The 21,022-nt window shown below is 45.9% G+C and overlaps 1 long non-coding RNA gene across 2 annotated transcripts in view; it reads left to right on the forward strand.

The window, feature by feature from the left end:
- Positions 1-16,244: 16,244 nt before the first annotated feature.
- Positions 16,245-21,022, forward strand: part of LOC129050131 (uncharacterized) — a 49,644-nt gene continuing 44,866 nt past the window's right edge. For both annotated transcript variants that reach the window (XR_008513625.1, XR_008513624.1), the window contains exon 1: positions 16,245-16,345. This is a non-coding gene — a long non-coding RNA (uncharacterized LOC129050131). The remainder of the gene's footprint in view (positions 16,346-21,022) is intronic.

Consider the following 21,022-nt stretch of genomic DNA (forward strand, 5'->3'; position numbering starts at 1 on the left):
CTGGGACTACAGGCGCCCGCCACCACGCCTGGCTAATTTTTTGTATTTTCGGTAGAGACGGGGTTTCACCGTGTTAGCCAGGATGGTCTCGATCTCCTGACCTCAAGATCTGCTTGCCTCGGCCTCCCAAAGTGCTGGGATTACAGGCATGAGCCACCACGCCCAGCCACCATGATACTTTTTTAAAGCACACAGTTTAATTTGTTTTGACAAACATATACACCCATGGAGAAACACCCTAATCAGGATAGAGAACATTTCCATCCCCACAGAGTGTTCCCTCATGCCCTCTTCCAATCAATCTTCTCCTCCCCAGAGGCAACCATGCTTCTGAAATTTTTTACCATAGATGGTTTCACCTATTCTAGAATGGTAATATCAATGGACTCATATTGCATGGCCTTGTTTGGCTTCTTGCATTAAATGTAGCATTTCTGAGATTCACCATGCTATTGTGTCAGTAATTCACTCCTGCCATAGACTGAATGTTCATGTCTTCCAACATTCAAATGCTGAAGCCTAATTCCCAGTGTGGTGGTATTTGGACGTGGGGCCTTTGGGAGGTGATTAGGTCATGATGGCAGAGCCCTCATGAATGCGATTACTGCCCTTGTAAGACAGACCCCAGAGAGGCCCCTCACCCCTTCTACCATGGGATGACACAGTGGGAGAAGTTGCTGTGAACCAGAAAGCAGCCCTCACCAGACACTGAATCTGCTGGTGCCTTGATCTTGGACTCCCAGCCCCCAGAGCTGTGAGAAATAAATTTCTATTGTTTATAAACCATCCTCTATGATTTTTTTTTTTTTTGAAACAGGGTCTCACTCTGTCACCCAGGCTGGAGTGCAATGACACCGTCATGGCTCACTGAAGCCTCGACCTCCCAGGCTCAAGAAATCCTCCTGCCTCAGCCTCCCAAGTAGTTGGGACCACAGGTGCATGCCACCACGCCTGGCTAATTTTTAAATTTTGTGTAGAGATGGGGTCTCACTATGTTGCCCAGGCTAGTCTCAAACTCCTGACCTCAAGTGATCCTCTGCCTCTGCCTCCCAAAGTGCTGAGATTACAGGCGTGAGCCACCACACCCAGCATCTGACCACTGTTTAAGTGTTGGCAGCTCACTCGACAGTCCCACTTCTCGGAAAGGCATCTGTGTCCCCGAGCAAGCAAAGCCTTTGGTTTCCCACAGGCTCTGCTATCTACAGCAGCTCTTCTTCACACCGGCTTTCAGGATCCCGGATTTGTAGGGAGCTCTTGGGTTAACTTCTTGCCCCTTCTCCATCCTTCCTCTCAGCAGTGCCGTGGTTCTCATGGGAAGCAGGAATTTCCCCATCAGCCCTTCCCCATCCCCAAATCATTAATGACCTTGACTGGTGGACTTGTGTGAGGCAGGCAGGAGTGTAGAGGCGCCAAGAGTGAAAGGTTTCCTGAGCTCCGGGGAGAAGGAGCAGGGAGGATGAGGGAGGGCAAGCTTCGAGGCCCCCAGAGTCTGTGCTAATTTATCCTTCCTCTCAAATTGCCTCCAAACTTCGGTAATAAGCATGCTCGTAGTTTGCTGATGAAATACATTCTTCCAAAGCAATTTTAAAATAAACGTACTGTATGCTAAACCTTAAAAAAAAAAGAAGAAGAAAAAGAAAAGAAAAAACCCTGCAGCCAAGTCATTCTAGACTGAACGGCGACAGAATTTCATAATTAGGAAATGCGGTGTCATTTCTGAATGTTATTGCACCTTTGAAAAAGAGTATCAAACCGAGGACTGAATATTTGATACCCGATTGATTTCAGATTTCAAGTCAACTGCAGCAAAATAATGAGCTGCCTCTGTCGTGAGCTGTTGAGCTCCTGCACGGAGGGTCTGGGAGGGAAGGCTCAAAGGGGGCACAGAGCCACGGAGCCTAAAGGCCTCTGCAACGAAGCTGTGGGGCTGCTGGGCCGGTGAACAAGCAGAATCCGCAATGTCTTGCATTGATGTTTTTGCCCAAGGGGATGTTTTTGAACCCAGGCTTTATTTTAAGTGCCCTTCAATTTTGCTCAGTGATGCTAATGCTGGGAGTCGGGGGATCAAAGTCCTGGACTAGAATTGGCTGGCAGCCCCCGTCACTTATCCAGGGCTGGCCTCCACTGAGGTTGGATGGGGTACGTGGTATGGTTCATGGGCTGGGGATGACCAGTGGTGGCCTTCCTCCTCCAGATACTCACCTTCACCACCAAGCTTTCCACTCACTACCTCTGTATCCCAGGAGAATTTCATTCATAAAACTGGAGCATCTTGGCCTGGAAAGGTATGGCATGCCATCCTTTTCAACATTTCCCTTGAAGCCAGAATCCCCCCATGGCATATCCGAGATCTGGCCCCTCAGGCTCTCCTGCTAGAATTCACATCACCTTGTGAAGCCATCAATTCATGGAGCCACAAAGGTTAGAAAAGGCTCATTTCTCTTCACCCAAGGTTTACTTCCATATTACAGCTCTTCTAATATCTGGGGACAGGTGCTTGTAGCACATGGATTAGTATCCTGTCCATATGATATAGCCTTCCCACTACAGTGTCCTCATCTCTGTGCCTGGGCTCCCTCAGAAGCCTTGGAAAGACCCCTGGGCATAGCCCTCAGTCAATGAGGGTGGGGTTGACATACGAATGTCCCAGTCGTCATGCCTTGAATGGGATGACTGAGAAGCACGCTCTATACCACCTCCCAGAGTTTCTCCGCAGTGTGAAGCCCCAATTCATCACAGTGGGAGCTGGCTGGATAACGCACCCTTTACTAGCTGCTTCCCTGCCCTGGATCCCTTCCCCACCTTCTTCCCGTGTTCTCTTTACTTCTCAAATAAAGCACGTGGACCCAATCCTTGTCCCAGAATCTATTTCTGGGGAGCCCAACCAAGACAATGCCATATTTCAGTTCTCTTCCCCAAGCCCAACATCCCTGATGCCTTCTCCTATTTCTGATGTGATATTCTCAGACTTAGAATTACCCTGGCCAAGCTTCTCCATAGCCATCTCACTTTCAAAGTTCTCTCTTAAGGTTTGAAGCCTAGGACAGGAGACGGTGCTCCCAGCACATCTATCCAATGCAATGCAAGTCCTGTCATTTCTTTTGATCTCAGCACTATACTGCTCTTCTGTCTTAGGAATGGATTTGATTTTCCATCATCTCACACTCTTGGTTTATAATCTTCTGGTTAATGTGAAACTCTCAGGTCTTCTGACTTGAACTGCTAATGCTCCTGGCCTTATTTCACTTTGGAGTGGATAAGCATGCTCTCTGTGCCTTTATACAAACATTCGATGTCAATGTTAGACAAGGCAGCTCAAAAATATGGCCCTACAATGTATTACTAGAGACCCTAGGTTGCCAGTAATTCATTAATCAAATCCTATGGGTACAAGTTGATTGGCCCATGACACATACATCTAATTGTTATCATCAAATCCACATTTTCCCTAGTAGGTCAGGGATATCATGAGAGTCTTTGCAAATGCCCTGCTGAAAGCCAGACCCACCATTTAACAGACTGAATGGAATTAAATGAAATTCCAGGATCTTTCAGCATCCTGCCTTGTCCTGTCTCCCCTTCTCTTCCCATGCTCCATGGAATTACCTAATTCAAGCCATGCCAATATGAAAAATGGTTCTCATATCCTTCATTCCCAGGTTCTGACATGTCCTCATCATCTTTTTCTGGTAGCTGTTAACATAGGAGCCCGAGAAGAACTGGCCAAGGGCTAAAGAGAAGGTGTCAGCCAACTTCTTCTGTAAAGGGGTAGATAAAATATTTTAGGCTTTGAAAATCAGAGGGTCTCTGTCATGGTGTCTAGTCTACCATTCTAGCAGAAAAGGAGCCACAGACAATATATAAACTAGTGGGTATGGCTGTGTTCCAATAAAACTTTATTGATGGACACTGAAATTTGAATTTTATATCATTTTCACAGGTCACAAAATAGAATTCCCTTTTTGTGTTTTTTTCCCCTAACCATTTAAAAATGTAAAAAACCATTCTTTGTTCACAGAACCTACAAAAGCAGCTGGTGGGCCAGATTCAGCCTACAGCCATTGTTTGACAACTCCTGCTGTACAGTAAAAGAGCACGAGATCTGCTAATGACCTGAGTTCTTTTATTTCCAGCTGTGGGATCTTGGGCACACCCCTTACCCTCTGACTCTGCTCACTTGCAAGTGTGGATGATATGGTGAAGGCAGGCAAGGCTGGGCCCAGGGTTGGGATGAGGCACACAAGGCACAGGTGCACAGAACATTTTAAATCTATTACCCCAGGCTGGCTCTCTCACTGCAACCCTTTATTTCTAAACGCTACCACTGGCCTGCAATTTCTTCTAAAAATTGACCAGGGACTTATATGCAGTATGTTCCTTTTATGAAACGCCAAATAGCTAGTCTGCAATGCTCTGACCCCCCTCTGGCTTTCCGTGTTCTAAAATTTCAGACAGGGGTTCAGTGGTCACATCTCCAGGAATTTTCAGTGCTCTGAGCTGCAAGTGGTCTCAGCCCATAGGCTTGTAGATTTAAAGGTGCTTGGGGGCTCTGTTCTTATCTTCAGCTTCACATCTCTTTTCTGTGCTTATGTGTTACATAGCCCAGGTTAGAGACACATCTTGATCAATAAAGAGGAAAGAGAAGTGATCTGACCCTACTCTACTGGACACCCCATCTGCTACGATCTGAATGTTTGTGTCTCCCCAAAATTCATATGTTAAAACATATTCTCCAACATGATAGTGTTTGGAAGTGGGGCCTTTGGGAAGCAGTGAGGTCATCAGGGCTATGCCTTCATAAGTGGGATTAGTGTCCTGAAGAAAGAGGCTCAAGCAAGCTCCTGGCCTCTTCCACCACGTGAGGACACAGCCAGAAGACCACCATCTATAAACCAGGAAAGGCATCACCAGACACCAAGTTTGCCAGTGCCTTGATCTGGGACTTTCCAGCCTCCAGAACTGTGAGAAATAATTTTCTGTTGTTTATAAACCACCAAGTCTATGGTATTTTTTTATAACAGCTCAAACAAACTAAGCCACCATACATCTACTGCACACTAATTTTTCAGTGTCCCCAGCATGGTCTTTAGATGACTCTTCAGCCATTTCTCAGCTTTCCCAGCCTTCCTGGGACTCATCTTTCCTGATCACCATGTTCTTGTATTTGCCCTTGGCCATATGCTCCTTTTGAGAGTTAATTTTTTGTGTCAACTCGGCTAAGCAAGGGTGCCCAATTGCTTGCTCAAACCCTGGTCCAGATGTTGCTGTGAAGGTATTTTTTACATGAGATTAACATTTAAATCAGTAGACTTTGAGTAGAGCAGATGACCCACCACAATGGGAATGGGCCTCGTCCAATCCATTGAAGGCCTTAAGAACAAAAACAAGGTTCTCTGAGGTAAAGGCACTCTCCGCAAGACTGCAACATAGAATCCCTGCCAGAGTTTACAGCCTACAGCCCTGTGGAATCCAAATAGAAGATTGCAACAGCAATTCTTATCTCCATCTCCAACCTGAAGGCCTGTCCCATGGATTTCAGACTTGTCAGCCCCCACAATCATGTGAGCCAACTCCTTAAAATGTGTGTTTATATGTCAATCCTATTGGTGTGTTTCTTTGGAGAACCCTGACTAATCCACTCCTCCTCCCATCTTTTGCAGGGCTATGCTACTTTTTTAAGAGCCTTCTTTATCTCTTTCTTTTGGGTTATTGATGAAGCATAAACAATGGCATTGTAGAGTCTACTGTCCTTGTAACTCATATAAACTTTGAAGACTTTCAGAGGTAAGAATTACTCCCCACTCTCTTGCCTTGTTTTGACTTGCTTTTCCTCCAGTGTAAATAACATGCCTCACTTCATTCTCAGCTTGCTTCCTTCTTAGATTCTAAGATGAAGGCCACTTTCCTCTGGGATCTTTGTCTTTTCCTACCCACAAATAAATTCTTTCTGGTCCCAATGAACAGTTTTTCTCTTTGCTTCTTCTCCTCAACTTTTGGACATAAAATTGTCAGCAAGGCCAAACAAGAATTTGTTTTTAGCAGCCTGAGACTCCAGCTGATGCCCAGATGGTTGAAGTCTTCCTTTACTCCTGGATCTTGCCTCATGCCAGTTTTGTGTTCTGCCTTTAAAAAGCATTATCCATCCACTCCTAAAATAGCACTCCCACTGCTCTCCCCACACAGTCCTTCTCTCCAGGTTGAGATTTGCATTCCAGTGAAAACTTGATAGACTCCCATCCCCCTCTATGATTTCCACTTCTACTGCTGCTGTTAAATGCATTACATGTTATTCCTTTTGTATTAGGCTGTTCTCACGCTGCTAATAAAGACATACCCAAGACTGGGTAATTTATAAAGGAAAGAGATTTAATTGACTCACAGTTCCACATGACTGGGGAGGCCCTCAAATCACGGCAGAAGGTGAAAGAATTATAAAGTCACGTCTTACATGGTGGCAGGCAAAAGAGAATGAGAGCCAAGCGAAAGGGAAAACCCCTTATAAAACCGTCAGATCTTGTGAGACTTATTCACTACCACAAGAACAGTATTGGGGAAACCGCCCCCATGATTCAATTATCTCCTACCATGTCCCTCCTACAACATGTGGGAATTATGGGAGGTACAATTCAAGATGAGATTTGGGTAGGGACAGAGCCAAACCATATCACGTTCCCATTAATATATTCAATTCCTGAGTCCAGAATCAGAGAATTTCAGGGTTAGCACAGATCATCAGACCCTGGGACCCCATCTTCTCTAAGAAAACCCCATCAGGAGGTTTGAACACCTTCAGCAGCTAGAAACTCATTTTTCCCATGCAAGGTGGCCCCTTCTGTCTCTGAGCACCTCTAGCTCACCTGGATTTGCAGCAGTGGCACTGCTGGGCAGCCTGGAGGGAGAGCAGGAAGCATGCTCACAGCTGGAACAGTCAATACATTGTTCTCTAAAATAAGTCTTTTCAGGCCTAAAGGTGAATAGACAAGGTAAGCAAAAGATGGGGGCTTTCTGTGTGTTAACTTCCCCTGTGTTAAAATCTGCCCAGGCTACCACTCGGCAATACCTACAGAATACACATTTCTCCTTTGTTAGATTTTTTTTCACTTTGTTGCTCAATCTCTATTTACTGGTATCTCCAAGGTCCTACAGATTTCTCCTGTCACCATTAATTAAAAAGTAAAAGGATGGACAAAGAATTTAACAAGGATGTTGCAATCCTTAATAAAATTTTGCAGAAGAATTGTCAAATTTTTGACCAAGAAGACAAGTGATAGTGAAACATTCTTTTAAAAGGCAAATGTAGCCAACAGCTGCACTAATCAAAGCAATAATGACACTGTAATAAATAAATAGATCAATGGAAAAGGAAAGAGGGTAGAAAAATATGTGAGTCTATGTGGGAATTTAATAAATGATAAAGGTGGCATTTTAAGTCTTGGGAAAATGGGATATCCCTCTGAAAGAAAAAAAAATGATACCTGTCTTGTGATGGATTAAAAAAAACTAAGCATTTCTAAAAAGCATAAAATTTCACACTGCATTCGAGAACAGTTTTGTAACATTGTAAGGAAGGTCTTCCTAAGGGAGAAAAAACTGAAATGACTTAACAGATTTTAAAAGATTTTAAAATTAAAATCTTATTTGAAAAAGTAAAAAAGAATAACAGGATACAATGTTCAAAGTGTATCTCTTACACAAAAAGAACTGTAATACATTCATAAGAAAACTATTAGTACTTTAGAGGAAAACTAGGCAGAAGATATGAACAGAAGAGGTAATTCAAATGGCCAGTAAATAGATGAAAAGATGTTCAACTTCATATCAAAAAGATGGTTAGTGAGATGCCCATTGAAACAACAAAATACAACTTTTCATTGAAAGGTCCAGCAAAAAAAAAATGATAACATCTAGTAATGGCATGAGTGTAGAGAAAAGGAGTTGGAAAAATAAATTGCCACTACCTTTCTGGATGTCAGTTTTGCAATATTTACAAAGTAAAAATGTGGATGAATTCTGATTCAGACACTTCTAAGGAAATATTCAACAGAACATTTGCACACATGCATAATGATATGTAAAAAAGGTTTAATGAGGCATTGCAATAACAAAATGAAAATAATAATATCTGAGTAAATTACCAATAAGGGATGGGTAGGAAAAAATACGTTGCATTCATATGGCATGCTATGCAGAAGTTAAAAGAACAAAGAAGATCAGTATCCAATGATCTGGAAGGAAGAATGTTTACATACATTAAAAAAAAAAAAACCATTACAGACCAAAATGTACAGACTGATTCCATTTATAAATACATACCTGTATAGACACAGATGCACCCGCTTTAGGTGGGAGAAAGTCAGGAAGGATGCCCCCCAGACTGCTACCCCACCACCCCAGAATAGTGGTGGGACTATGGGACAGTTTCAGGTTTTTTGTGGTTTTCTCTATTTTTCAACAAATGTGTTTAAAAAAAAAAACTTATTACTATACCTGGCATAAAACAAGTGATCAAAAGACAGTAGCCATTATCTTGACCATTACGATGTGCTGTGCCCTGGGCAATTCCCCTTGTGTCCCATTCTTGCAGCGAGCTCTTGTTTTCCAAACATTTTTCTCTTCTTAGTTGGAAGCAGAGGTGAATTTCCCACCTTCCCATGAAGACTCTGTGACTTAGGACTTCACTCCCCTTCTGCCTCCCCCACCAGCCATATGGTGCACGTCCCTTCAGCTGGTGTTTATTTCCTGTGTATCCAAAGAAATGGAAACAACTAATGGGGTCAATGACTACGGCAGGGTCCTTATGCCATGCCAGAGACACCCTTTAGGGTGACAGCCACCCCCAGAAAGGCTATGCCAACACTATCCATGGCAGCTTTGGGGCCCTAGTGAAGCCAACCAACCACCCACCATTTTGGGCTCTTGCTTCTGAGGTTTCCCTGGGCACTAAGGTAACCAACTTGTCCCAGTTTGCCCAAGACATTCCCCCATTTTAGCACTGAAAGTTTTACATCCCAGGAACCTTCTCAGCTTCATGCATACCCAGACAGCTGGTCACCCTTGTGGGTACCTGCTATGTGTCTGGCTGTTTGCTAAGCAGTGTTGGGGGGAGAAAGGGTATGAAGATGAACAAAACACACTCTCAAACCTCAAGGTCTCCTTACGATGCAAATGAGGACACTGGTGAAGAACTAACCTGCCCTGGGTGATTCATCTTAGTGGAGACACCGGCCACATGCTCTGGAAGGGAAACCGCAGAGACGAATTCTGCCTCCAGGGAGCTGGACTTAACGTTCTCCACGCTATGGGCAGAGGCCCTCGCTGGGAGCTCAATTCCAAGGGCTCCAATTATCTTTCCCAGGTCTCTCCCGTGCCTTGTTCTTGCACCCTCCCCCACTCCCACCTCCCCAAAACTCCCCTCCTGGCTTGGCTCCCAGGGCCCCTCGCAGGCACCTCAGAGCCCTTCAAAAGCGTCTCCTCCAGTCAAGCCAGCCAACGACTGGTGGGGAAAAAACGCAAGGGTCACAGGAGTCCCGACTTTCTGGGTCCCTCCCTGAAATAGATCCCTCTGAAGGCCACCCTGAGGACGCAGCCTTGGCGATTGGTCCCTGGGCTCCAAAATATCAGCTGGCCCAGCCACATCTGGCCTCCCATTTGGAAGCACATATGCACCACCTGCCAGGGGTGAAGACCAGCTTTCTTTAGTAAAGTAAGCACAGTCACAGCTGCCACCCTGTGCCTCAAGCCTGGGCGGCCATCTTTCCTGATGCATCCCTCACCTCTTCCCGGTGCTCGGCGTGCACAGGCCCCTCGCTGGTCTTCCTGCTTAGCAGGGGTTCTCAGCCCCGGGTTCCCATTGGAGTCACCTGGTAAGTGTTTCAAACATACCAACGCTGGTTCCCCTCCCCCACCAGACTATTTAAATCCAAATCTCAAGACAGGAGCTCCAGCATTGGCAGCCTTTAAAAGCCCCCAGGTGATTCAAATGTTTGGCCAGGAATGAACGCAGGGCCTACAGCTGCTGTGCTTTGCAGGGGTGCCATCGCAGCTCACTACAGCCTCGACCTCCTGGGCCCATGAAATCCTCCCACTTCGACCTCCCGAGTAGCTGGGAATACACTCAGCTATTTTTTTTTTTTTAATGTAGAGACGGGGCGGGGGGGGCGGGCCTCACCATGTTGCCCAGGCTGACCTCGAACTCCTGGGCTCAAGCGATCCCCCATACTTGGACTCCCAAAGTGCTGGGGTTACAGGTGTGGGCCACTGTGCCTGGCCATGTTCCGCTTTGGTAAAGGCAGCCCAGGTGTGGTAAATATAATGCTCTAGGGTCGTGACCAAGCACCTTGGCTCTTGCTACCTATTAAGTAAATTACCTTAAGTAAATGTGGCGAATGACAGCGTTTACCATCAAGGGCTGTGGGAGAAATCAGTGAAATAATACAGGTAAAAACACCTAGCACAATGCATGATGTGTGCTGAGAATATCAGAATGTTAGCTATCAGCCAGTTACTCTTTAGTATGAATGAGTAAATGGTGGGTGCCCAGCAGGTGGTCTTAAAAGGGGAGCATGGATGAGGAGCCTCCTGTCTTAGGGAGGAGCACCCTGACCAGGGGAAAAGGGAGGGAAGGACTGAAGTCCAGCTTTGCTGATGTCAGAGATTTGGCCAAAGGATGTAGTTGGCACTGATTGCTTTGTCACCTTTTCAGGTCACCTTCCCTCTCTGACTCTCTCATTCTTGAAGGCAACACCATTATTGTCCACTCTTTAACCCAAGGTGGGAGAAGAGACGAGAATCAATGCCTTTTCTAAGGAGAATTATCAGCAGGCCTTTGTTGGTGGGGGCTTCTCATTCCTGGTTTGTGAGGTCATTCCTGTGGACAAACAGAATAAACCAGAATTTGGCCTGTCAGGGACCTCGAGGCACCAGGCCAGTTCTGAGCTCAGTTTAATTTCACCAGCCACGAATCTTTCTCAATGTCATCCAACACATTACAGGCACTTAATGAATATTAAACAATAACAATAACAAATCATTGTCTTCAACCTGCCGAGCCCCCTCTTAGTACTAATGCCAGAACTTGGTTGGACACTTTTGGGAGAAAATCCTGGCTATCTCCTTGGAATCCCAGCCCTGCACCCAGGGGCTGAGAGCTCACAGGCTACAGTAAGGACAGGTCACCACCCACAGCAGTGGGGTAGGGCGTAGGGAGGAAGCAGGGAAAAGAGACATGGCAATGGCCCGGAGCTGCTGCCAAGCATGACCAGAGCCTCTGTGCCTGCGGTCGGTCCATGAAGCCCGCCACCGTCAGCCACAATGCCTCCTCCTGCCCAGCCACCATTGTGACCCAGCTCCCACCATCCAGGAGGGCCAGACTCCACCTCACCTGTCAATGCTGAGCTCTTGGTCACGCCACCTGCATCAAGAAAGAGCTGATAAGGAGGAAGCACTCTCCCCTGTGTGCCCTTGGACCTGTTCGAGTTCAGGCCATGCATACGTATTATCTATCAAAAAAACTACATTTAAAACACTTTAAAGGGAGGATGGAAAACCTGCATGTAGGTGAGACAGGACAGAGAACTGTGTTTTCATAGCAAAGTTGGCCACTGTGGAGGGAGGAGAGGGAATGCAAATATTTGTTGAATTTGATTTTCTTCTTCATAGTTAACCTGAAAAAAATCCTGGTGGGGCTACATATGGCAACGTGTGTTTTACCTTAGGTCCCACCCCTTCTATGTGTGGATTTCCAAGTCAAGCAGAATCTTCACCCATTACCAATGAAAGTGCCCCACCATGGCCTGGACTCCTGTTTCTCCCGCTATGCACAGGAAGGAGGATGGAGGATAGAGGAAATCATTCAAGAAGAAAGATTTAAAAATAAAAGGTTCAGAAGAGGCAGGAAGCTAGAGAAACCAATGTGAAGAAGATGGAAAATGGAAGAACATGTCACAAAGAAACAGCAAAAGGAAAAAACCCAGTGTTAACCTTAGGCCCCAGGGCCCTCAGTCACCCATGGTTAGTGGTGAATTAACTTCTCTCCACTGTATCTGGAATGGTCCTAGTTATGACTATGAGAGCATCGAAATAAGTGGACAGGTGCATCGTGCAGATGCAAGTCCAGCCGTCCTGAAGCAGCAGAGCCTCTCACATGCCGCAGAACAGACACAAGGAGCCTCCAGCCCAGCACCCAAAACCCAGGAAGTGCCTGATAAATACTTGTTGATGGGAATGAAGAGTAGCCAGGCATCTGCAGATCTGAAGAATGCCAGGGATGGTGGCTCTCACTCAGCCAAGGGATCCAGAGAACCAATGAGGCCTAGATCTAAAACCCATCTGACTGCCCCAATTAGTCTGGAAGCTCCAGGAAGCCAGCGACCACATCTCAGTCACCACTGCAGCCCTGGCCCCAGCCAGGGCCTGGAACAGGAGGCATCTCCCACTGTCATCTGACTCTGCAAGGAGGTGGGCACCAGGGCAGGCTGAGGGGACACGGTGGGGAGGGGACGCTGTGAGTGTCCTCACCTGGAGCTCCAATGGAGAACGCTGAGAGTGAACCACAGGCAGCCAAGGCCAAGGCAAAGCTTTGAGCAGAACAAGGAGGCAGAAGGAGTCGTGGCCCTCTTGGCCCTGCCATGGGGCACTGCGGGGGTGCACTTCGGTTTGGGGGTGGTGGGGTAGGGACACCCCGAGGTATTTCCACCCACATTGCCTATGTTGCCCAAGCAGCTAGATGGCCACCTCGTGGAAACCAAGGAAGCTGTGGTTTGGGTGAAGGGAAGGGTCTCAGGAAAGTGTGGCACCACACAGGGACTCCAGTGTGGGGGAGCTGCTGGGCCCCGCCGGGAACAGGAGACTGAAAAAGGGGAAGGCCTGCAAGGTCAGAGCCCACTGATTTCAAAACCCAAGTGGACTTCATTCCTGAAAGGGAACGTCATGGCCCTGTGGTGAGGACGGATAATCTGTTCACACTGCCAGTTGCTCCTCACCTGAGGGGAGAGGCTCGGTGACAGGGGCAGGAAAGGGATGACTTGGGAGCTACTGGACAGAGCTGGCGCTGGACTGAGCCCACGGAGCAGCCTCTCTGCACACACTGCCAGGTCCCAGACACACCAGCTGCAGCCACTAACACTGGCAGAGCCCAGCAAGGGAGGCAGCAGCAGTGGCCTTCCTCCTTGCATTACAGATTTCTCAGTTGAGGCCCAGAGAGGTAAACTAATCTGCTCAGGGTGGCCTGGCTAACAAAGAGGAACAGAGAATGGTCTCAGGTTCCTGGCCCTGCTCCTCCTCTTCTCGGCATCACACGTCCTCTCCTGGGGTGGAGGCGTGGGTGCTTGCCCTCACTCTCTCCATCTCTCTCCCAGCAGATGCTTACAGGGTGCCCCGTTGTGGAGAGCACAAGCTGGGCACTGCGAACAGAGTGCAGCCCCAGTCCGTGTGACCCACAAGGTCCACCAGCCCTGGGGCGGGGCACAGGCAGCATCAATCCCTAGTGGGTCTTGCCTTTCAGCCTTTCAGAGCCTCCCCTGGGGCACTGCTCCACCTCTGCCGAGAGTCCAGCCTTCACTCATTCTCCCCCAGGGAACTCGAGGCTTGGGGAGCTATTCATAAATACAGTTTCCCCTCCACACACCTTCATCAATCAAGCGGCAAGAACCTGGGGTAAGGCACAGCTCCAGGAAGCCCCAGCTAAAATGAGCAGATAGTACCTGGGCAGGCCTCCTTTGTACCCCTAGGCACCAGCATGGACTTGTCTTAATCACCAGGCCCGGAAGAATGACACAGGGCTCCACAGCTCAGGGAGCGCCTACAAACGAGGGCTCAGTTCAGCTCTAAAGACAACTGCCCTATGCCCTAGAATCCTCTTGACAGAAGCACAGTCCTTCTGTGTCTCTGAAGGTCATGCCGTCCTCCAGGTATTGGATTGCAGTTTCTGAAAAGACCTAGGAGCTGTATCTCTGGTGAACAGTGCTTCCAGCCAGGCAGCCCGATCTGAGCCAGAGGCTACAGCCACGTCTCCCTCATCTTCATGGACCCAGAGTGACAGGTTCACCTCTGAGCTTTGTCACCACGTACCACTTCCCTGGTGGCCACAGTGACATGTCTCCCAGCTCTTCCCAGCTCCCTGAGCAGAAACAACTGTCCAGCTCATCTTTATTCCCTACAGTAACTGGTCTATGAGCACGTGATGGATATTTGTTAGAAGAGGATTATGGAACGCTGTGGTTGATAAAGAAAAAGGAATAATATATTCCTTGAGCTACATGTTTCTTGATTTTTTTCTGTATGTACTGTGGAGAGCCCAATATGTTAGTTCCTGACGACAATGTGTTGATGTGGGTAATACTATTATCCATATTTTAGGAGGAGGAAGCTGAATAATAGGAAGAGCCTGGGCTGGGTTTCAAACCCAGCCTGACTATCCTGGAGCCACATTCTCAGCCAACTGTAGAGCCCTGCTTTTTTCCTATCAAAAAAAGAATGGATTCCCAGGGATCTGTCTTTTTCTAAACATCAGCATGATTCTGTTTCATCTTAATTGCCTGGCACACAGTAGGTGATCTATAAATGTCTATGGAAGATTAATAAATGAATGTCATCAGTGTCGATGAAAAAACAAATATTGAAGGAAGAAAAAATTTAAAGATGGGCACTCTGTTCTGAAGCATTATCAGCAATTTCATGGTGTGTGTTTTTTGTGTGTGTCTCATACACAGACACATGCAGGCACACACATACCACACAAGTCTATGATCTCAAGTTTGAGAAAGTGAATATTAATTACTTCTACAAAAAATATTACAGGCTTTTCTATCCCCCAAGATGTGCTTCAAAACTGTACCCATGTTGCAATTCAACCTTCCTTCTGCTAATCTCACTATACCATTTAAACTTCTACTGTCGTTATATGGCGGTGCCAAGGGTTTAGGCAGAAGTGCAGGAGGTGAGAGCCCAGAGCTTCTACATGGGCAACAGTGGGATCTATCCTGGATCCTGCCCTTTGTACCTAACCCTGGAGCTTGGTAAGGTCCTCAATGTCTCTAACCATGGCTCACACACTCCTTCAGGTCTAGCTGTGTTGTCTTTGTGCATGTGTGTGTTTCTGTGCACGCACAGTGCCTGCACACCCAAGAAGGTCCAAACTATTCCCAAATTTAAATCTTTTCTCTCGCCATAACCCTAAATACAGCATGCACATTAGAAACATATATCCAAATATGGGCTTCAAAAATGAATCATTGCCTCATCAGACATTATTTCCTCCAAAATGTATACGAACACTTAAACCACTCCTTTTATTAAAAAAAAAAAAGAGCAAAAAAATGAGGACCAACAATCTACAAAAGGAAATTCAGATAGAGATGGGGGAAGTGGCAATGGTTTTGCAGTTTCCAAAGGTGAGCCTCCAAAGGACAGAGCTCACTCAGCATCTGCCAGCTAATGAGGTCATCATGATCATTTCTTTGCTTTAAGAGACAGGGTCTTGCTCTGTCACCCAGTCTGGAGTGCAGTGGCGCGATCTCGGCTCATTGCAGCCTCAGCCTCCTGTCCTTAAGTGATCCTCCTGCCTCAGCCTCCCAGAATGCTAGTACTACAGGCGCATGCCACCACGCCTGGTCCTATGGGTGGATTTGACTTTGGCCACTCAATGCTCCTTGGAAAAGCCCCGTCTACTTCAGAATCCAGCATCCCCTTTCCTCACCACCTCCCAGCACTGACATTTAGAGTTTTCACAAACATGAACTCCACACCACTCTAAACAAACTCTTGGATGCTCCATTTTGCTCACTTTGGCTGAAGCTGAGCTTTCTGTCCCGAGATTGAAAGAGGCACGAAGCTTAAGTCACTCCGCCACTCTGTGGCCAGCGAGAGAACTGCATGCTTCCCGCGGGACAGAGGCCGGGCTCTGGAACAATGAGCTCACAAGCTGCACACAATTTTTAAATCCATCATAGCACCTTTTAGGAGCACCTCTTGAAAGGCCCTACAGTAGTTCTTAACTGAACTGGAAATTGCCTGCTTTCCATACAATTGTACACAAGTGTTCTTGTGTTTAAAGGGACCGATTCATCTATTTCTGGGTGCTTTGTTCTCCAAAACAGTGTGGTTAGAAGCCACCCCCAGGTTTATCCAGTTCATCCTCCTGCCTCAAGGAAGGACGCCCTTCAGCCCGTTCAGGGAACACACATCGCTGCCGTTTTATGAAGAGTATCTGAAGGCAGCGTCACAATCTCCTAACACGCACCCATGTGTTTGAAGGTCAGGGGCTCAGAAGGTTTTCTCTAAAGTCAAACCCAAATTCCTACTGCTGCAAAGACCTGAGGAAGTATGAGCAACCCCTGCTGAATCTGATGTGAGTTCGAGTCCTAATTGCAGGACTTACTTGCTCTGAGCCTTTCTGTTCTCATCTGTGACGTGAGGGGCGAGGGTCATTCTTCCTGCCCCCGCCTTACGGTTGTAGGGGCATCCGGTGTGCAAAAGCACCCTGTAAGGCTTTTAAAGTGCGGTGGGAATGTGGCTCCGGGTTATTCTCATCAAATGTTCCAAGATGTCAGAAGACATTCACAGGGGGGCAGGTTGCACAAAACGAGATCCTTAAACACAGAGCTAGGAGGAAACAGAATGGGGTAGGTGCCAGTTAGGTGGACCAGACATATCACACCCCCTTGCTCAACTTGGGGGTTACAGTGCACGCTGAGAGCGGGCCACCCACAAACCATGAACCAGTGACCTGCTCACTGGCATTTTGAGCCGACAGTAACCCCCCTCAGCCACAGAGTGCCAATGCAGGAGTTACTCTGGCCAGGGCAGGGAGGCCCGGGGGCTCTGTGACACAGAGCTTGCTCCGATCACGGAAGCCATCTGTTCGGGATTTTCTGGAGTTCTGGTTTCAAATATTCCAGTCTATTGCTCCAGTAAAGACACAGTGCTTTGCAGGGTCTGACAGCTGGGGTTCAGGAAATATAGCCCCAGAACCCCATCCTCGCAGCACCCTTTTGAATGGAAGAGACATAAACGATCATAAATGAAAAACCCTCACTTCGGTCTCTGAAATCCCACTCCTGAAGTGAAGGGCTCTCACGGTGGCCACCCTGTCCAGGGAGTCGGAGGGTAGCCTGTTTCGGGGTTGGAGCCGGAATCCTCCCGAGTCTGTGATTGGCCAGGACTCTCCTGGGACCCCACACCGGAGCCCAAAGGGCAGGATCAGAAAGGCGGCTTCCTTGGAGCACGGGCACAGCTGGTGGCTGGGCGCCCTCTAGTGGAAGATCAGAAAAAGACAACCTGGAGGGATGCAAAATGAAACTCACCAAGCAAGCCAAGTGAATTCTTCTCCTGAATTTTCTTTCCCCTCCTTCAGGATTGCCAGCACACATCTGCTTCCACGTTGACTGGTAGGCAGGCTTCAGTGCCTCCTATGATCCAGTCTAGGGAACGACCTTCAATTCATAACAAATCACAGAAACCTTGGAAATTTTTCTGAACAGCAGCTCTCTCCACCTCCAAGAAAAATAATGAAGTTTGGTGTTTGGGCCGCTTGCCTCCTTGATGTGTTTCACACATGATTCTCCTGGTTTAGGGAACTTTCAAGTTTGGGCATCAAATACATGCACAGCCCTTTCAAGTAGGAGGTCTGAAAACCAAGACAAATAGTGGCTGTTCTTTTTCAAAATGCCTCACTTCATTTCCAAAGCATTTGGTCTTTTTATTAGTCTTTTTAAAATATCAAATCCATTCTGCAGCACACATCCGTTTGAACAAACTAGATTCCAAGAATGCTTCGAGCAGATGCACAGTCTTATTTTGTGGGCATGCACGGAGATAGGGCCTACACTTAAAAATTGTGAACATTGTAAATTAAAAATTGATATTTAGCCAGGCGCAGTAGCCTATGCCTGTAATCCCAGCACTTTGGGAGGCCAAGGCCGGCGGATTACATGAGGTCAAGAGTTCGAGACAGCCTGGACAACATGGTGAAGCCCCGTCTCTACTAAAAATACAAAAATTAGCTGGGCGTGGTAGCGCATGAATCCCAGCTCTACTCGGGAGGCTGAGGCACGAGAATCGCTTGAACCCGCGAGGCGGAGGTTGCCGCGAGCCAGGATGGCGCCACTGCACTCCAGCCTGGGGAACAGAGAGAGATTCCGGCTCAAAAAAAAAAAAAAAAAAAAAAAGACATGTAAATAATAACCACACAAGGGTTATTATTATGTTTATGATATGCTTTTTGCAATTAATTGTTCTGTGGCTTTAGATACTGATAAAACCTATTAAACATCATAACAGTATTTGAATGTGGATATTTAACAGGAATGTTGGATCAAATATTATAAAATCAAAGAACATTAGGATGTAATATCTCTTACTTGGTTCCTCTGAGCACTGAGCGCCATGCCAGACACTTTACACACATGATCTCATTTAATTTTCCTAACACCTCCATGAAGTGGTTAGTATTATTTCCATTCTATTGTTAAGAAAACTAAACAGAGATGAAGAATGACTGAAAAGGGATTCGCCTCTGTCTGTTTGATTGAAAAGTCAATGGTCTAACTGGTTCACTTTACTGCCGCCTGTGTAAGTGCCGTAAGTACAAGCAAGAATAACCCACTTCTAAAGTACTTAAACCAGAGGATGCTGATCAAATGAAAAACATTTAAGACAAAAAGAATTTCAAAACAGAAAGGTTAAATTAAGTAAACGCTTGAAAGGAAAACAATATAGTATAAGTATTCAGCAAAAGGCTTTTATACGAAGATGTTTTTAGAAAAGAAATGTGATTCTAAACAGTGTCTCCAGTCTAAATTACATGAAAACATTTGAAGACTTGAAGACCAAAATCAAACTGTGCACAAAACAGTGGTACGTAATCCCAGAAAGATTTAAAACACAAATTTACCAAAATCACAGCTTCTGAATAACAGATTTGAAAACATAAAATAGATACTCACTGCACAAAGAGAACTTTGGTTCTTCTTTGGTAAGACTTTGGCACTTACCAAAACATTATAAATAATGTAAAAAAAAAAAAAAAAGAACTTCAAATGATTAATCTTAAACTTCACCTTTTCTAAAATTAAATGCCTCCAATCTAAGGACCTGGCTGCTTGGTCTGGAAAGAATTTAATTAGCATTTATAAACTGTCAGTGTAAATATCTTTTCAAGAGACATATATGATTATTTTAATTCAAGAAGCCAATTCAGCATTTATAAAAGGTAACTAAATCCGTCAGTATTCCTGTCCATTTTTCCTTTTGCATTAATGAGAATGAGCTTCATAATTTAATTCTGAAGCATACATTTCAAGTGTGTTCAGATTAATAACAATGCATATATTAATATATTACATATATATTAATACGTTTATTGCAAGATAATTAAAGTAAGAAAACTGTTATCTTCCAGGTTTCAAGAGCAATGAAATTATCAAGTTCATTTAGACCTGACTGTGTTTGTTTCTCTCTCACTTTGACATTCCCTAGGCCCAAAGGGCCCAGAGAAGCAGAGACTGTTGCTTCTGTGTCCCCAGCCTAGTGCAATGTTTGGCTCATGGTGGGTATGCACTAAATGCTTCTTTAACGCATCTGTGCTAGCCAATTCTAGGGTACAAGTTGGATCCCTAGAAAGGTTTCTGCATTTCACCAAGGACAAACATATCTGTATCCTTTAAAAAAAAAAAAAAAACTCTAAGCTTATTGCAACTTGGGCTTTTTACTCATACTTCAAACTACTCAACCTACTAAAGGACTGGAAGTGCTTTCAGAACCAACTTACTCAGTTCGCATCAAGGAGACAGACTGAGAGAGGTGAGGGCATCCCTGAGACCCTTGCCCAGGCCTTCTGACTACAAAATTGCTATTCCTCTCTTATGTCTGTGGAGCTGAGGCCTCACAGGGTGCTCACATGGCAGAAAAAAACAGCTACCTCAAGATAAACAAAAATATCTCTTAGCCACCTGTCACATTCTCAGAGTGGGGTGAACCAGGCAAACATTGCAGCAATGCCGTGAGCCTCGCTTGATGCCATTGGAGGTGAGCTCGGAGTCCCTCCTCCTTGGCAGCTGGGAACAAGGAAAGGGGGCAGCTTAAGAAAGGGAACTTGGAGGAACAGAAGGGAAAATCAAAAGGCGGAATCAAATGCAAGAGGCGGGAGATAAGTCTGCGCAGGTCATTAATCAAGCCCTCCAACACGGCCTTGTTGTGTTGTGCTGGGTCTCCCACTGGGATTCCCAGCCCCATGAAGACAAGAGCCATTCTGGAGGAAGCCATGAGGAATTTCTTTATGCAAAAGCACTCCCTAAATTGCCCACCAGAAGGATGAAAGACATGGCGCGTGTTCTCAAAGAACAGATGCGTGGGAGCTTACGTTTCCCTAGGAGGTCACTTTATCCCTGTTTATCTTTGTTTTGACAGAGATGTTGCATCAAAAGCAAAGGTTTCTAGAAGCAACAAGGTAACTGTCCAAAGCCCTGGTTAGTTAATTAATCAGATCAGCCCCCAGACATGGGTGTTTCAGATACATGGGTTCTGCCTTAGAAGAGGGAGATTTCCAATCAAAATGTGTAATTAGTGGCTAAACAAGAGATGCGTAGGGCCAGCCTGCTGTAAATGCTAAATGAATGTCCATAGAAGGTCAGAAGCTTTCTGAATCTGAACCAGATTCCTGCCAGGCCACACTACGTCCAGAAACATTTTCTTACCCAGAAAACCTTAGTAGCTTGGATTGCCAAAATAATTCAAGTGAGGCCTCTGCTCTATCAATGAAATATAAAAGTTAGATAGAGCTAATTAATAGTATAAAGCATCACTTAAATTACCTTTCAAGCATTCTCAATTACCTTAGAAGAAGCAATTGACAATCATTTCGTATATGAGATATGAATCAACTTTCTCTAATTCATTAAAGCAGGTCCCCCAGAGCCCTGGCCAGACCATACTTTGATAACCTAGTTTAAGTTATGGAAACGATTTGTACCTGAAAGTAATAGAATGGAATTGCCTTAGAAATCCCCTTCCACATAGTCTGCCATTG

Source organism: Pongo abelii, chromosome 16 (genome assembly GCF_028885655.2).
Source record: "Pongo abelii isolate AG06213 chromosome 16, NHGRI_mPonAbe1-v2.0_pri, whole genome shotgun sequence".
In the NCBI taxonomy this organism is placed as follows: Eukaryota; Metazoa; Chordata; class Mammalia; order Primates; family Hominidae; genus Pongo; species Pongo abelii.